Source organism: Eulemur rufifrons, chromosome 28 (assembly GCF_041146395.1).
Source record: "Eulemur rufifrons isolate Redbay chromosome 28, OSU_ERuf_1, whole genome shotgun sequence".
In the NCBI taxonomy this organism is placed as follows: domain Eukaryota; kingdom Metazoa; phylum Chordata; class Mammalia; order Primates; family Lemuridae; genus Eulemur; species Eulemur rufifrons.
In genome coordinates this window covers 58,315,590-58,331,370 of record NC_091010.1, presented here as the reverse complement: position 1 = coordinate 58,331,370, position 15,781 = coordinate 58,315,590, and the positions used below count along the sequence as shown (strand labels likewise).

The following is a 15,781-nucleotide window of genomic DNA, read 5'->3' as shown; positions in this document are numbered from 1 at the left end:
GGTTCGTACTTCTTTAAGGTGCAATTCCTGGGCTCTAGCCCAACCTAGTGAAAGAGAATCTCTGAAGATGGAGCCAAGGTATTTGCTGTCTTTGATAAGTTTCCCATGTGCAGACATGCTAAAGTTTGAGAACCACTGGAACCGCTTTTCTTGGATGGACTTTCTTGTGTATTTTTAGTCAAGTAATAATAATAATGGCAGCATAAATAATTAGACAGTGTTCATTCTGTGGTAGTCGTAATTCCATATACTTCTATTTTTATGTTTACTAATTTGACTCTTGCAACAATTTTATGAGGTGGTTTTATGACAATCCTCATTTTACAGAAGAGTGAACAAAAGCACAGAGAAGTTAAGTAGCTAGCCCAACATCACACAGCCAGGATTCAATCCCAGGCAGAGTCTGGTTTCAGAGTCCACACTCTTACCCTACACCAGGCTGTTTCATACCTTGGCTTCCTGCAACATGGCCCCAGTCCCCATGTCCCATTCACATAGCACACACCAGCTCATCTCTCAAGACTAACTTAGCATTCCTGCCTCTGAGAAACCTTTCCTTACCCCATGGGGTAGAGAGCCTCTTTCCACTGTATGTGAGACAGTCAAGTGGTCAAGCTAGAAGGAAAATAAGGGCCAGATCATGGAGAATGTATTAGAGGAGAAAAGCCGAAGCCAAGTGCCTTGCTGGGTGCTGCTGCCGTAGTCCAGGCAGGAACAGTGAGGCAATGATTGCTGCAGCAATGTTGCCTCGTGGACTTACCCCGACACTGTGACATATACCACCTGTTAGCATTGTCATTAAAACCACGGTTCTTAGGTTAATAAAATTAACCAATACCCACAAGATTCACTGTCATCGAATTTACCTAGCAATCAAACTGTGAAAATCTATGCCCGATTTCATAAATGGCAGGTAAAATTTCTCTTCACTTGCTAATCAGAGCAGGTCAGAGTAAAAGTTTGACCCACTGGACGGTGGCCCAGGCCAGTGTGCCAGTGACCTCCTAAGGCAGGGCTGAGTCTTTCACCATTTTTCCAAATACCTGGGACAGTGTAAGAGTTGATAGATGTTTGTTGAATGAATAAATGAATTCTGTATGACCCGATGTCACTTTCTGGTATCTTATCAGTGTAAACACCAGTGCTAGGGCAATAAGCTTCCTGTCCTTCTCAAACCTCCCTTCCCTCCAAACCAGTGGTCCCGCTTTACTATGAAGGGTCATTACCCTTCCTTCACAATTGAGAATGTGCCAACCAACATGATAATGCCTCATATTTATGTAATGCTTTTGCCCAGGAAGATTGTAAATCATTTTGAATGGTCTGATCCATCCCACAATAGTGCTGGGAATTGGGTGTTACTATCATTCTCATTGTGTATGCAGAACCAGTAGACCTGAAGGAAGGTTAATGACTGCCCAAGGTCAGTGCACGTGAGCCACCCAGGCAACCTCAGAAACAGGCTTCCTAACTCACAGGCTGGCCCTGTTCCATCCTCTGGTCCTTCCTGCTCTCGTTGGTTCCTAAGGCCATTTGCTGCAGTGCACATCTGCGAGCCCTGGTCACTCACACGTTTCCTGGTATCTGATACTCTTTCACTTCCAACCAAGTACATTTCCAGTATGACAATTACTCCATCAGCCACTCCAAGCAGGGGGATTTGAAAGGAGGGCCGCTATTTTCCATAAGTGCAATTATTCATGTGCACAAATAATTGTGCACATAATTGGCTAATGGAGAGTGCAATCGGCCACATGTGGGCATAATTAGCCACTTGCCCCTCATTTGGAGGGTATAATTATCAAAGCGGGCAATTTTATATCTGCAGATAATTGTACTTGCAGGAGAGAAAGATGGCTAGGAAATCCGGCCCTTAATTACTTGTCACATCCTTATTTCCAGAAAAGCATTCTAAGGTAAAGGTAGCTTTCTGTTTTCAATGGCCTGTTTGGATCAACTATCAGATCTAGTCGTGGAGAGGAGCCAGAGAGAGAAACTGGGAAAGAATGAGCCAGGATCTTGTGAACCAAGCTGAGGTCTAAATCTTTCTTGCCAGAAAAACCCCAGCAACCAATTACTCTGGACGTTACACTGAGGCCCACCTAGTGGTCGGCCATCTGCCTAGGCAGACAATAAAGCCCAATTTTTCTCCTTCTCCATTATTGTGTATCATTTTTGCTTTAGTAGTTTTCACGTTTTCCTCACTTTGTGGTTTTATCATCTCAGAAATGCCAGTTGGCTTGGCACAGCAAGTGATTTTGTTCGCTGCTGGAAGTGGGTCATTTAAAATGCTTTAACAATACCTTTAACGAGTCATTCATCTGGGGATGTACATAGGATAATAAATTGAGAACACGTCTCTTTGTGGTTTTTCCAAGACCTTCGATGGCAGAGATTTTTCAGGCTCTGCTGTGGCCCCCTGCATTCTGGTTTCAACAGCTCTGCAAAACTTTCCCACTCTCCCACTCAGTCACACAAAAATACACTTGCTAACAGCAGATCCTAAAAATACATGTCACATGCGAGCACAAGGGAATCTTTTTTTTTCACATGAATTGACTCTTTAGGAATATGCAAGCTGAATAATATTTTTATAAGAAACTCCAAATCTCCTATCACGCTATCCGTCCTCTCCATCAGCACAGTATCTCCCAGGGGAGGAGACCCGGCACAGGAGTCGGGGAACAGGCTCTTTGACAGTAGGAAGACCTGAGTTCCAGGCTGGGCTCTGCTACTTGTCAGTTGTGTGACCTTGGATAAGTTATTTAAACTTTCTGACTCAATTTCCCCATCTGTGAGATGGATTGTTCTGGAGATTAAATGGAATGCACGTAAAGCACTTAGCACAATGCTAGGCACATAGTAAGGGCTCAAATAAGTGGAATCTATCATTAATATTAACAGCCTCATCTTTTAATCTCCAGCACACCGTATCTGTCCCAGTCACATGGCACCCTGTAGCACCTGTGAATAGGCCTCATCTACACCCTACCAAATCGTGGGAGTGTTGTCTTACACATCTTTAAAACCCACACAGCAACATGCCATAGAAAGTCTTCCATAACTGACAATGAATGAAGATCTACCACATCACGTGACATCTCACACTGACATGTGCTGACCTCAAGCACAATGTCACACTTGCGTTTATGGCTTCTGGACCTGAACTCTACCCTCCACTCTTTCTTCTGTGGTCACCCTCAGAGACTGAGGTGGAAGGTTTCTAATCTCTGTTTTTACCCCTTCAGCCTCATGACCCCTGCGGTCACTCTGCCACAGTCACCACTGCACAGCCACTCCTTGGACTTCCTCATCCTCAGCCGTAAGGCACCTCAAGATCTTGAGGTTTCCTTGATCCTATTGATTTCACCTTCCTCACCTTCCACCTTCCTGGGGACCAAACGTGCACCCTGCTTTCAGTGACTTCAAATTGCTAGCTCCAAACTGGTCACGGCGGGAGCATATATACCATGGAAATAAGCACATTCTACAAATCAGGGGGTCCCCCCAACCCCCAGGAGAGCCAGTTGTTAACCACTTTCCAGTATTCATAACACTGCATGTATCTACACATATTTGTATCATAACTCCTAATCCCTTCGCACCTGGCTATTCCCCAAATGAAATCCCCTATTGATTTCATTTACCTTCCTAGTTTGCACCCCAAAGTCAGCTCTAAATAATGCCTGTAATACTGCCCTCGGTCCCATGCCCTTAGATGGCTGGCCGATTCTATTTTTCTAGTTTCTGCTTGTGGGGAACCCCCACATTGTCGTCCTGCAATCCCATCTTTCCTCCTGTTTCCCATCTCTCATCGGCTCCTAATGAACTTCCCGCAGCTGATATTCCTAACCTCCACCTCCTGATGCCTGTGCGGTTTTAAACACGATAGACTCCTCTCTATTGTCCAGAATTCACAGTATCTCCCAAAGAGAGAGAGAGGTCATACGCAGGTCTTTTAATGACCAGCCTATTTGGTCCCTTTTTAAACCCAGTTTTAATATTAATGTAACCCTTTAAGCAGTGACTTTCAGGCGGCATCTGATGCTTTTTTCACTCACTTCAAAACAGAATTTACTGTGCAACACCACACAACTCTCTCAATGTGTTCGCCAAAACTGACACAGCTCTTCCCTGAAAGAAGCAAATTGTAAATGTTGCCTTGTTTAAAATTAAAAATCCACTGTGACGTGCTTACCACAGGGAATGGATGTCAAGGTTGTCTGCAATGCGCCCGCAGTGGACACTCCATACTGCTCTGCTGATGTTCGCTGAACCCCGGCTGGGGCCGGAGCGGGGTGGGGGCAGGAGAGAGGTCAAAGGGAGGCAGGAAGGAGGAAGGTATAAGATGAAATGAAAGAGAATTATAGTGAAGGGCATTGCATACTGCTCTCTATGACTGCACTGCACAGGGGCTGCAAGCTGACATCAGAACATTTGGCCTCTACAAGTCTTTTTGGAAATTGGAGCGATTTTACACAAAAATTGAGATTTCCCTGAGAAATCTTCAGTGCTGGCCACACCAGGCCCGACTTTCCACACGGGAGCGCAGTTGGCCGGGACGAGTAGCAGCTGCCCTTTAACACAGGCGGGCGCTCTCCAGCTGGAAACCCACCCACCCGTAATTGCTTCACACCCCGCCAGAATCACTCATTTCTGTTGTCAGCTGGGCCCCTGCAGGCATTTTGTGACTTCTAGCCTGAAGGAACCCACATTTCTAACATTTCTAAAGGGAGGACCTATAGGATACGGTAGAATCTCATAGTTTTATTCATCTCTGAACCTCTATCAGACCTTATACGTAGTAGGTGCTCACTGAATTTGATGGATTAAACATCTGAGCAGATATAGACCCTGGGAGGCCTTGCTGAAACTCAGGCACACTACTGCTGCTGGGACACGGGCAGCAGAGTGCCACTCACGGCATTTTAGGCTCTGTCCTCTTGGTAGTGATGACGGAGAAGTCCCCTCTAACTGTGTGTGCAGGACATGGGCCCTTTGAAGAGCACAAGTTAGAACCAGTACATTATGGAAACTCCTTTCGTTGGACAAATTTATTATTGGATTGAGATTTCAGTGCTTAATAAAAAGGCCAGAAAATTAATTAGTCATTTAATCCTGGTTAATACAGTTTACCATTGTGGGCCTCAGTTTACATATTAGCAAAACAAGGATCTGTTGGTAGAGTGACCATTCTACACCATCCCATTCTAGCTTCCTCCAGAAGTGGGGCTGGGAAACTAGGGTCATTCCAGCACCTACACAGTAACTGTCTTTATCATTAAGCTTGTTACTGACTTTAAAATAATTTTTTAAAACTTCTAAATTCCAACTAAAATAATCAACTTTGCATTTCTGATGTAGAAGGAAGTAGAAGATTGAGAATGCTGTTTTCTCCCCTTCTTTATACGTTTTTTTATAACACCTGGCTTAGGTTGGTTAGGACTCTGGGAAACTGTTCGTTTTTCCGAGCCACTTCCTTCAGCCATAGCAGAAGCAAAAGTCCTGTGCAGAGATTAATGAAGACCTATGTTACGCCGCCTTCAAAGCATCTGCCTGCTCTCTAAGTCATGCACTAGCTAATTAGAGCGGAACAAAATGGGTGCCTTTCCTTTTTGGTAGAAAATTAAAAACCAAGAAACAGTTTCTCTTTCTTTTGATGTGACCTGACACCACTGTGCATATGAAGCATCTCCCGGATTGAAATGAAGGGTAAAGAAAACGCCAAGGTGCTAATTGAATTCATATCTCTTCTTCTCCCAGAAGCCAGAAAATCAGAACCAACAAAGCAGTTTCACTTCTTAGAATCTAAATAACCGAAATGGGGCCCTTCTTAAAATCTTTTTTAAACATCTGAAACGGTTGCCAATCAGATCGGATTTGGCATACAAATTTGGTGTATTTCTGTGTATAAACTGTTTCTAGGAAGACAATTCCTAAAAAAGAAGCAAGAATATTATTTTAGCAAATAATTTGTTTATCATGTAGCCAGTGACATGAAATCTGTGAGGGCTTAATTAAAAACTGCCAGAAGCTCTCATATCAAGTCAAAATAAGTAAGCAAAGGTGAATTTCTTAGATGAAGATAGGTACCACATTTAGATCATTTCAAAGCTCTCAAATTATTAAAAATATTTAAGTGTATTAGCTTTTTAAATATTTTCAAATAGTTGTAATGAACTATAACTCTTAAATAAATCTTCAACGGTAGCTCCTACTTGTTGAGTACCTATTCTATACTGGACACTATCCTTGACACTTTTCATATATTTATTCCTCATTGCAAACTGTCATTATTCCATCTTAGATACAAGGTCTGTCCGGAAAGTATCCAATCATTGTTAACATAACAGTTTGAGAGACATCAATGTCACCTGGCAGCCAAGGAGAGTGGACTGGGATGCGCATGTGTGAACAATGACTTCACTGTACTAGTCAGTGGGGCCTAGACACCACTGAGTGAGCATGTGTACTGTGTGGCCGTCACATTCAAAATGAGCCAGTAGAGCAACGAATCTGCATCAAATTTTGCGTTAAACTGGAACATTCCCCCATGGAAACTGTTTGGATGATTCAGAAGCCTTTGGGGGATGATGCAATGAGTGTAGCACAAATAAAATTGTGGCACAAACGCTTCAAAGATGGTCGAGAATCTGTTGAAAGTGATCCATGTTCTGGAAGGCCTGCAGCAACCAGACACCAGAGAACGTTGAACTTGTGCAGGTCAGTCAGGTTAAGAGACGCTGGGAGAACTGTGTGAGGTGCCAGCGTACTTATTTGAAAGAGACTGAGGCATCATTGTGCTATGTACAATCATTCTTGTATCTTGTATCTTCTTCAATAAATGTCTCTATTTTTCATATAACGGGGCTGTATACTTTCCGGACAGACCTCGTATGCAGAAAGAAAAGCTAAGTCATTTAAGGCCAGTCAGTGGCAACACTGGGATTTGAACCCAGGTCTGGCTAAACCCAAAGCCAATGCTGCCTCTTTAAACAATGAAAACATCCAAGATTATGAATTTGACATTAAGTACAGTTTTAACCACATCCCATAAAATTCAAAATTCTCAGTTCTTCTTATTTTCTTAATTGCCTGTTACAGTTTTTATTTCTTCCTATTCAGACATACCTCTGGTGATCTTAATTTTTTTGAGTGTATGACTAGAAGTTGTTGTAGTGTAAATCGTTAGTTTTTTGGTTTATCATACGTGTCTCAACTATTTCCTTTCTCCTCTGAGTATTGCACATCATAAATTTGCTCTCCCTAGTTTTGCATTCTGTCATTTTTGTTTCAGTCTAGACAGGAGAACTAACAGATGAGAGTAAGTAACTAACAGATAATGGGAGGGTATGATGTCTAAATAGACTAAGAAATGAAAACAGTGGTGTTTGTATGGGTAAGGAAATGTACAAAATAACATAAAATAAAAGGTTTTACCTTTACATGGTAAGGTTTTAAGAATTCCCAGGTTTTCTAGTAGCTCTTAATAGCTATTTATAAAAAAAATACTAATGCATTTTACTTATTCATGTGTCTAATTGTAAAATGCAATTAATACCACACTTTCCGTATATAACACCTAATCAAATTGGTATTAAACCCTTGAAAGAACAAGTGTTTAAACAAAGTTAATGATATTTATCTCCATGGCCACTATGAACACCATATATTTTTGCACTTGCCTGTTTGTTCACCTGTCTCTTTACTTACCCAGTGAGAAACTTAAGGAAAGCTACAATGTCTCACTTATTTTGGTAGCCCCTGTGCCTAGCACAATGCCCAGCATGTAGTTGACACCCAGTAAATCCTCATTGAATGAATATACCCATTGACTGGAAATTCCTGTTGAATATTGGATTGGACCCCACGAACTAGTGTTATTCAAGGTCTAGCACAAGATTTTAGGCCCTTCTGGATCCCACATGTTAAGCTGAGCTCCCCCTGCAGACCTGAGACCTGGAGATAGTCCATTTCCCTGGCCCTTTGCTGAACTATTTCCACCTTCATCCTCTTCTCCATTAATGTCCTAGCAAGCCCTGTGTACAAGGCAGCATAAATTATGATATTAACTCTCCAGCTACTCTGCAGACATCCTAAATGAGGGGATCTTGAACACTGAGGCGGGTGCCAAGTGAGAAGCGTGATGGCCAGCCCGGGGAGGCAGGCAGGAGGCAGGAGGCAGGCAATTAACAAGAGAACTTGAAAAATTCCCCTAGATTGGCCAATTAGGTTGGCAGGCTCAGTAATCTTTGCCATATAATTTAGCAGATGAGAAAACAGAGACAGAGGGCATAAAGATCTGTTTAAAAGCCTTTATCAACAAGGAAGAATGAAAAATAAGTAGGATGTTAGCTAGTGGGAAAACCAGGTCAAGGAAGATTTTGTTTGTGCTCGGTTTTTGTTTCGTTTAAAATTCTTGGTAACGATGCAGTAGACAAAATCTGGAGCAAAGGAAAGATAGAGCCCCTCACTCTCAGAACTCACATTTAAAGGAGGCCATAATAATTTTAAAAGCATTTTGAAGTCAGCCGTGACATAACCTTCAAAGACTACAAGAAATCAGGAGGAGAAGCAAAGGCCTAAGAGAATGTGACTCTAGAACTAAATGTCATTTTGACAGCTTTTTTCTTGGAGGTACATTTAAGATTATTTGAGTTGTCATTTTCTCTAGGAAGACTTCACTTTAATTACACAAATATTGAATATTTTTCAAGATAAAAATAGTAAAGAATCTGCTTTGAAGTCTTTAGCCTTCAAACACTGTTATATGAAATCCTCGTTGGAGAAGCAGCGAGGAATATGGAAATAAGCGTGATCAGGTCTCACACATGAGGGACTGTGAATGTTAATGGTGCAGTTTTATCATGAACCTTTTAAAGGGCCAACGGAGAGGCTTTATTATTTCAAATATCACAGATCTGAGGGTTCCCTAAGGGAAACAGTGATAAATATTGGTTAAATGCCTATAAATTCAGCAAGGCAAAAATAAGCCAAAAGTTTGAGTTGGCCGTTTAAAAAGCTGCCTAACCTTTTATTTAATTGCCTTTTCGCAGCAAACCAGAAATAAGATCTAAACGCCAAGTGTGATGGTTACTCCTGAACGTGCTCTGAAATATCCGCTGTAAGGGGATTTAAAGTGCAATTGCTCTCCTCTCAGCTTGAGTGCAACCAACTGGGGAAAAATTGAATTTTGGTCTGCTAGTGGGTCGTGGTAGTGTGCATCTCGGGGCAGGGGTGGAGGTGGGGGTGGAGGCTGGAGGGGAGTCCACAGAGGTGCAGCTGTGAGATGAGCAGCTTGGAATGGTGGGAAGAGCAAGGCATGCATTCCAATCCTGGCGCTTCCATTTTGTAGCTGAGTGATCCCGCATAGGTTACCAAACCTTCCTGAGTCTCGTTGCCCTCATCTGCTATATTAATAGTTATATTAATATCTAACTTAGTGACCTATAGTTAATATTAAAATACATAATTTATTTACTCAACATGCATTTCTTGAATACCACTACCTGCCAGGCTCTGCACTAGGTAGGCTCTAGGACTACAGCACTGAACAAAACAGGCTGACATTTCAGTGCAGAAGACAAGTGACACAGAAAATATGTAGGTTAATAGTATGTGAGAAGGGGATGACAAATGCTACAGAGACAGTAAAGCACATGAGGCAGGTTTAGTTTTTCACACCTGGCCACGATATCTCCCATCCTGCAGGTTCTGGTTAAAATGTGACTTCAACACTTCTTCAATTGAGAGGGGTGGATTTTGTGATTTTTCAAACCAATAGAATATGTGGAAGTGATGCTATGTGAATTCCAAGGCTGGGTCATGGGAGACAATACAGCTCCCATTTTGTTTGCTGGAATGCTCACCTGTGAAGCCTTCAGCCACTGTGTAAAGAGTCCACTGCCCTGAGGCCACCATGCTACAAGGAAGTTTAAGGCAGCCCACATGGAGAGAACACGTGGAGGGGCCCCTGAGACTACTTGTGAGATGCAGCCAACCCCAGCTGCTTGAACCCTGCACTGTTCCAGTGGTGGCTACCATCTGACTGTAACCACATGAGAGATTCTAATGCCAGAACCTCCCAGCTGAGCCCTTCCAGAATTCCTGACCCTCAGAGACATGAGAAATAAGACAACTGCTGACACTTTAAGCCACTAAGTTTTGGCGGAGATTTGTTACACAGCAGTAGATAACTAGAACAGTGGAGAAGGGGACTCGAGAGTACAATTTTACACAGAGGAGAGAAGACTTCACTGAGACATTTGATCAATGAACGGGGGGAGGTGAAGGAGTTAAGCTATCTGGGGGGAAAGTGTTCCAGGCAAAGAGTGTGCCTGGTATATTTAAGGAACAACAAGAAGACCAGAATGTGGCTGGAGCAGAGTTAGGAAGGAAGATGGGAACAATGGATGAAGTCAGAGACCAGACAGTGTGGCTTGTGGGTCATTGGAAAGATCAGTTTTCACTATGAGTTGGAAAGTTACTGGACGGTTTTGAGCACAGCAATGGCAGGATGTGATTTATGTTTTAGTAGGAACACTCTGCTAAAACTGGTACCTGGATTATTACTTTCATTACTGCATCTTCATATAAGGCAAAGGTGAGTTCCGTAAGGTGAAGTAATTTATCCTAAGACACTGAACTACTCATGGCAGAGATGGGATGCAAACCCAAATTATCTCTTTAAAGTCCTAAGAAAGTAAGCTGTAAAGGAACTTGGCATCCTCCTGTCACTTTGGGGCTGGGGGTCACCATCACCTCAGCTCTTCTCGTGCCAACCCTTTTTTTGGAGAAAGTAAAACATGTAGTCACAAGCTTGGACTCTGGAGCCAGACGGAGATCAAATCCTACTGCTTTACCACTCATGAGCTACGTCACGTTGGGAAGTTACTTAACCTCCTCAATCTGTGCCTCAGTTTCCTCATCTGTAAAATGAGAATAACTGTACCTGCCTCAGAGGGATCTCGGACACGTAGCCCCTTACCTGGCATATAGTGAGTGCTCAGTCCTGTCACTCTGTTCACAGGCACAGCCATCTGCACTCTGCCTCCCTCAAAGCTGCATTAGAAAAATCACCACTCGACCCTCAAACCCCTATTCCCTGCCACCTCTACCCACATCCTGCTTCCTTTCTGGACCAATGGCACTTTTCTCTATGCTATCCTAGTTGGAACTTCTAATCTCATCCTCTATGTCATGAGGAATTCTACCTTGTCCCCCACTGTGATTTCTAACTCCTCTCCATGGCTACTTTTGTCAAAACCTACTCAGAAGACCAGGATAGCTCAGGAGACCTAGCTTTCCATCACCCCTTCCAGACTGTCCTCTTCTGTCTCACAATAGTGACTGCTGCTAGGTGGCCTCTCTCACCTGCCTATTTCACCCAGTCCCCGTTCCCTTCAATGTCCTCTCCTACCTCTGGGACTGCTTCTCATCTTCCTGCAGGATTTGAGAGCCTGGCTCGTAGTCCTTCTCTCTGTATTTTTCTTGAGGACTTCCAGCATGCCTGCTAGCTGTGTTCTCCACAGCCTGGGCTCATGGTTCCTAAAGCTCCTCATTTTTCATGGCCTGTATGTTGGCCCCCTGTCAGTTGCATCACAGGCCCGACGATGCCATTGTCATCACAGTTCCTCAGAGCTGCTTCCCCTCCATGATCTCTGGGGCAGAGGAAAGAGCACTGCTTTCAGAATCCCAAGCCCCACATTGCTGCTGAGGGATTGGGTGACTTCAGCAAGTTCCTCTCCCCTTCTGAGAGTTTTCCTCACTGCGGGGACAGGGCAACTCGTAGAAAGAACACTGGCGGGGGAGCTTTAGTCCTAGTTTCTCTGTGTGACCTTGAGCAAACCATCGACGATTTCTGGGCTTTATTTATTTATCTCTAAATTGAGGCGGCTAGAGGAGAACGGTCTTTGATGGTTCCTCTAAGCATAAAAACTTTATGTTCTTCTCTAAGATAGAAATTCTATTTTTGATCCCCTCTCCTCCTTTCTGCGCTCCCACTTCTTCACTCTGACAGGAGCAGCTTTTAGTTCTCATCATGGTCCACAGCCTTCAAATGTCCCCTGTGCTGTCCCTGTCCCCCATGCCTCACCCTTATTGGGCCACTTGCAGTTTCCCAGGTATCCACACCCTCCCCTCTCTGCTTTTGCGCCTGCTGTAACGTTAGCATGGGAAACCATCACCCACTGCTCCACTGCTCTTTCAACACAGCTCGGAGGCCTCCTTCATGGTCTCTGGGAGCCTCTCTGGACACTCTGTTCCCCTGCCTGCTACCCATCTGCGTAGCTCCCTTCGTTTTCCTCTGCTAGAGCCCTTGTGCCATGAGATTGTCCAATGAACTCTGAGACCTAGGATGGGGTTAGCCGCCTTTGCATCCGCATCTCCTAAGGCAGGGCAAGGCACAGGGACCTGACAAACTGCTGCTTAGTGAACAGAGAGATCCCAGCACACCGAGAAGGGCGCATGTGCCGTTAGGGTCTGTGCTGGGGGTTTGCCTTCTAAAGACAGACCAAATTTAGAGTCCCAATTCCCTCAACTTAAAAGGCACGTACCTGCAATGGGACAGCTCCAGAACGCCTCACCAGGGCATCACCTTTCTTCCTACACCAGCCTCTTTTGTATTAGCTATTTTTTTAGAATCTTAAACTAAATCCTTTACTTCAGAACAAAAACAAAATAATTTTCCAGGCTGAGAGAAGGTCTGAGGTAGAAGATGGAAGCCTTCTCGTTGCCAGTCCTCTGCTACATAAATGAGACTGGATGGAGGGGAGAAAGAATGGCCAAGGGTGAGGAAAAACTTCACGATGAGTGCTGAGTGTTAAGGGCCACTGAGCGTTAAAAAATGTCACGGTGTGCACAGGAAGCAGGCAAAGGAGTTTTTCGAGGTATGTGACACCTGTAGGCAGCATGGACGGTCCCATCTACCCTGGGGAGGAGCTTCCTCTGGTAAGGACAGAGGAGCTGGGGCCTCGAGGAAGGTGTTGGCTCGGAAGATGGAGGAGACGATCTTCCCGGTGGCGTTGACGGTGCTTCCGTCGCCTGCGCTGGACTCGGAGCTGCTGCTCCCGGCGTGGGCGCCCAAGCCTGGCAGGACGCCAGTAGGTCTGCAGCGGGGGAGGGGGTGGAAGTGTTTCCGAGAGACTTGCAGGACGAGGCCTCTTGATTGCTGTCATCTGGATGGGGTCTGGTTTCCGTCTTTGCGCACTGTTGCCACTCTCTGAGCGCTTAGGCTTCACGGCTCCTGCGACAGCTTTGCCTGGGGGGACTCGTTCTTGGTTTCTGTGGGTCGCACAGCCACCTTGTGCTCCACTTCCTTCTTGTTTTCTGAAGAAATTCCAACCTTCTTGAGATTATCTCTGTATTCCGTCAGTTCTTTCAGTTCTTCTTCTCTTCGTTGCTTTTCTATTGGTTCCTGCTGCCAAGAAACCGCATCATGGAAATTGGTCTCATCTTCATCTAAGCTTCTTCCCATGTTTTTGAATTTGAACCGCTCCTCGGACTCCTGCTGCTTCCTGTCTCTCTGTTCCTGCGTCCTTTTCTATAGAGGCCGAGGATCGGACATTCTTCTGGATCTTGGGGTTCTCGAGCTTTCTCCCATTCTTCTCGCCTCCTTTGCCAAGAAGGACGTTCATCTAGTTCTGCTTCAGACACAAACCTCTTCTCGATAACAAGGTTACCATCGTCCCCTCCATCCACAACGGAACGATCAGTCTGGCGTTCCACAGTCAATCTCACATTGCAGATGTTTCTCTGTCCCTCCAATCCAGATGCATTGGCCTCCCGGGCCCCCCACCCTTTTCCCAGTTCTCATCCTCCATTATCTCTGTAACATCTGACATTGCTCCTTCTTGGAATTCCTGTTTCTGGGACATTACACTGTCTTGATTCACCTGCTCTTGCTTCCAAGTAGATTCAGATGGAGAATCTCAGGTATTGAGGGAGTCTTGGTGATCCTGTCCAGTCTACCAGCACGCAGGAAGCGAGACTCCCTCACCTCGGAGGCGCCCACCGCAAACCGCCAGTGCAAAGCCATTTGCTGGAAAGAAGGGAAGGAAGGGAAGGAAGGGAGAGAGGGAGGGAAGGAAGGAAGAGAAAGACAGTGAGGGAGAAAGAAAAAAGGAAGAAAAAAAAAGAAGAAGGAAAGGAAGGGGGAAAAAGAAACAAAGAAAATAGCCTTTGCTTTTATATTCCTTTTGACCCTTCCTGTATTCTCTATTTTTAAAGAAGTATTATCTTCCAAAAGCCCAAATCTTGGAACCATCTCTGACTTCTGCCACTGTCCTCATCTCATTCTGCATTTCCTCTTTCTTGGACTTTCCTAATGGTTTCCTAATGAGCCTCCTTGATGTTTCTCTATCACACTAGCATATGCTTTACAGATGAATCTTCCACACGTTTAATCCCGATCGTGTCATTCTTCTTTTCAAAATAGTCTTCTTTGCTTGCCTAATGATATCCAAACTCCTCTAGCTCTCCTTCCAGCCTTTTATGATCTCATTCTAACCTCACTTTCCCAGATCAATGGTCTGGAGAAGGCAAAGAACATTGTCTTCAAATCTGGGGGTCTTCAGTTGGGTCGTAAAAGATGGCTGGAATCCACCCTGGTCTGGTGGTCGGAGCTGTGAAGATGTGAAGATTTGTGATTCCAGTTCTGCCACTTTTATCTGAGTGACCTGGACAGTCACCTCACTCCTCTGATCTTAGTTTCTTTAATTAAAAACAAGAGTCTTGACAATTTTCCTGAATTCTACCAGGGCAGGAAAACAGGGCATTTGATATGGGAGCACAGAGTCCTTGCTTTTATGTAGCTAGTAACTTGGGGTTGGGGGGAGTCTAATATGTACAGCTGGAAGTTTCTCTAGATTCAGACACTTCGACACAATAGGCCCTGTGGGGGAAGAGGGCTGACCATGACTTAGGAACTAAAAGGACTGTTGCCCAGAGCCAGTACTCTCTACAGCTCTACCAGTTGTTGATGGCTGGATTGATTCTGATTGTTCCTTGCCCATGCTATAACAATATTTAAATATTATGACTGCTAGAATTTACAAGTTAGACATGGAACACAATTGCAGCCCAAACAGGAACCTGGTATGGCAAGGGTACCACAGTAAAGTGGACAAATGCAATAGACTGCATGTTTATGTCCTCCAAAATTCCTATGTTGAAATCCTAACCCTGAGGGTGATAGTATTAGGAGATGGTGGTTTTGGAAGATGATTAGGTCATGAGGGCAGAGACTTCTAGAATGGGATTAGTACCCCTATAAAAGGGACCCCAGAGAGATTTGCCAATTCTGCCATGGGAGGACACAGTGTAAGGAAACAGGCCCTCACCAGACACCAAATCCACTAGTATCTTGGACTTGCCAGGCTCCAGAACTGTGAGAAATAAATGTCTGTTATTTCTAAGCCACCCATTCTGTGGAATTTTGTTGTTGTTATTGTAGCCAAACAGGCCAATACAAGGGTCTGCAGATCCACAGAGGGCCAGTTTTCAAAAGTAATGTTATGAGGATGACAATGGCTCCTGCTTTTCTCTCTCTGATGTTTAAAATAAGACTGACACCTTATGGACCAAGTAAGTTCCTGGACTGATACATTCTCAGAAAGATACTGGGCTTCCTGCTAATGAAGAAAAGTAGGAATTCGAGCAATTAATGAGAAAAATAAGAGAGATCTTGTTCTATTTGTAACCCAAGTTGAAAAAGCAGATCAAAATGGCAAACAGAACACTGAGGACAACAAAACTATCTACATGATTGGTTGCAAAGGATGAA

The 15,781-nt window shown here is 44.3% G+C and overlaps 1 pseudogene; it reads right to left on the bottom strand.

Annotated features, from left to right (window-relative positions):
• Positions 1 to 610: 610 nt before the first annotated feature.
• Positions 611 to 14,035, bottom strand: LOC138376154 (PSME3-interacting protein-like; annotated as a pseudogene).
• Between the last annotated feature and the right edge of the window lie 1,746 nt (positions 14,036 to 15,781).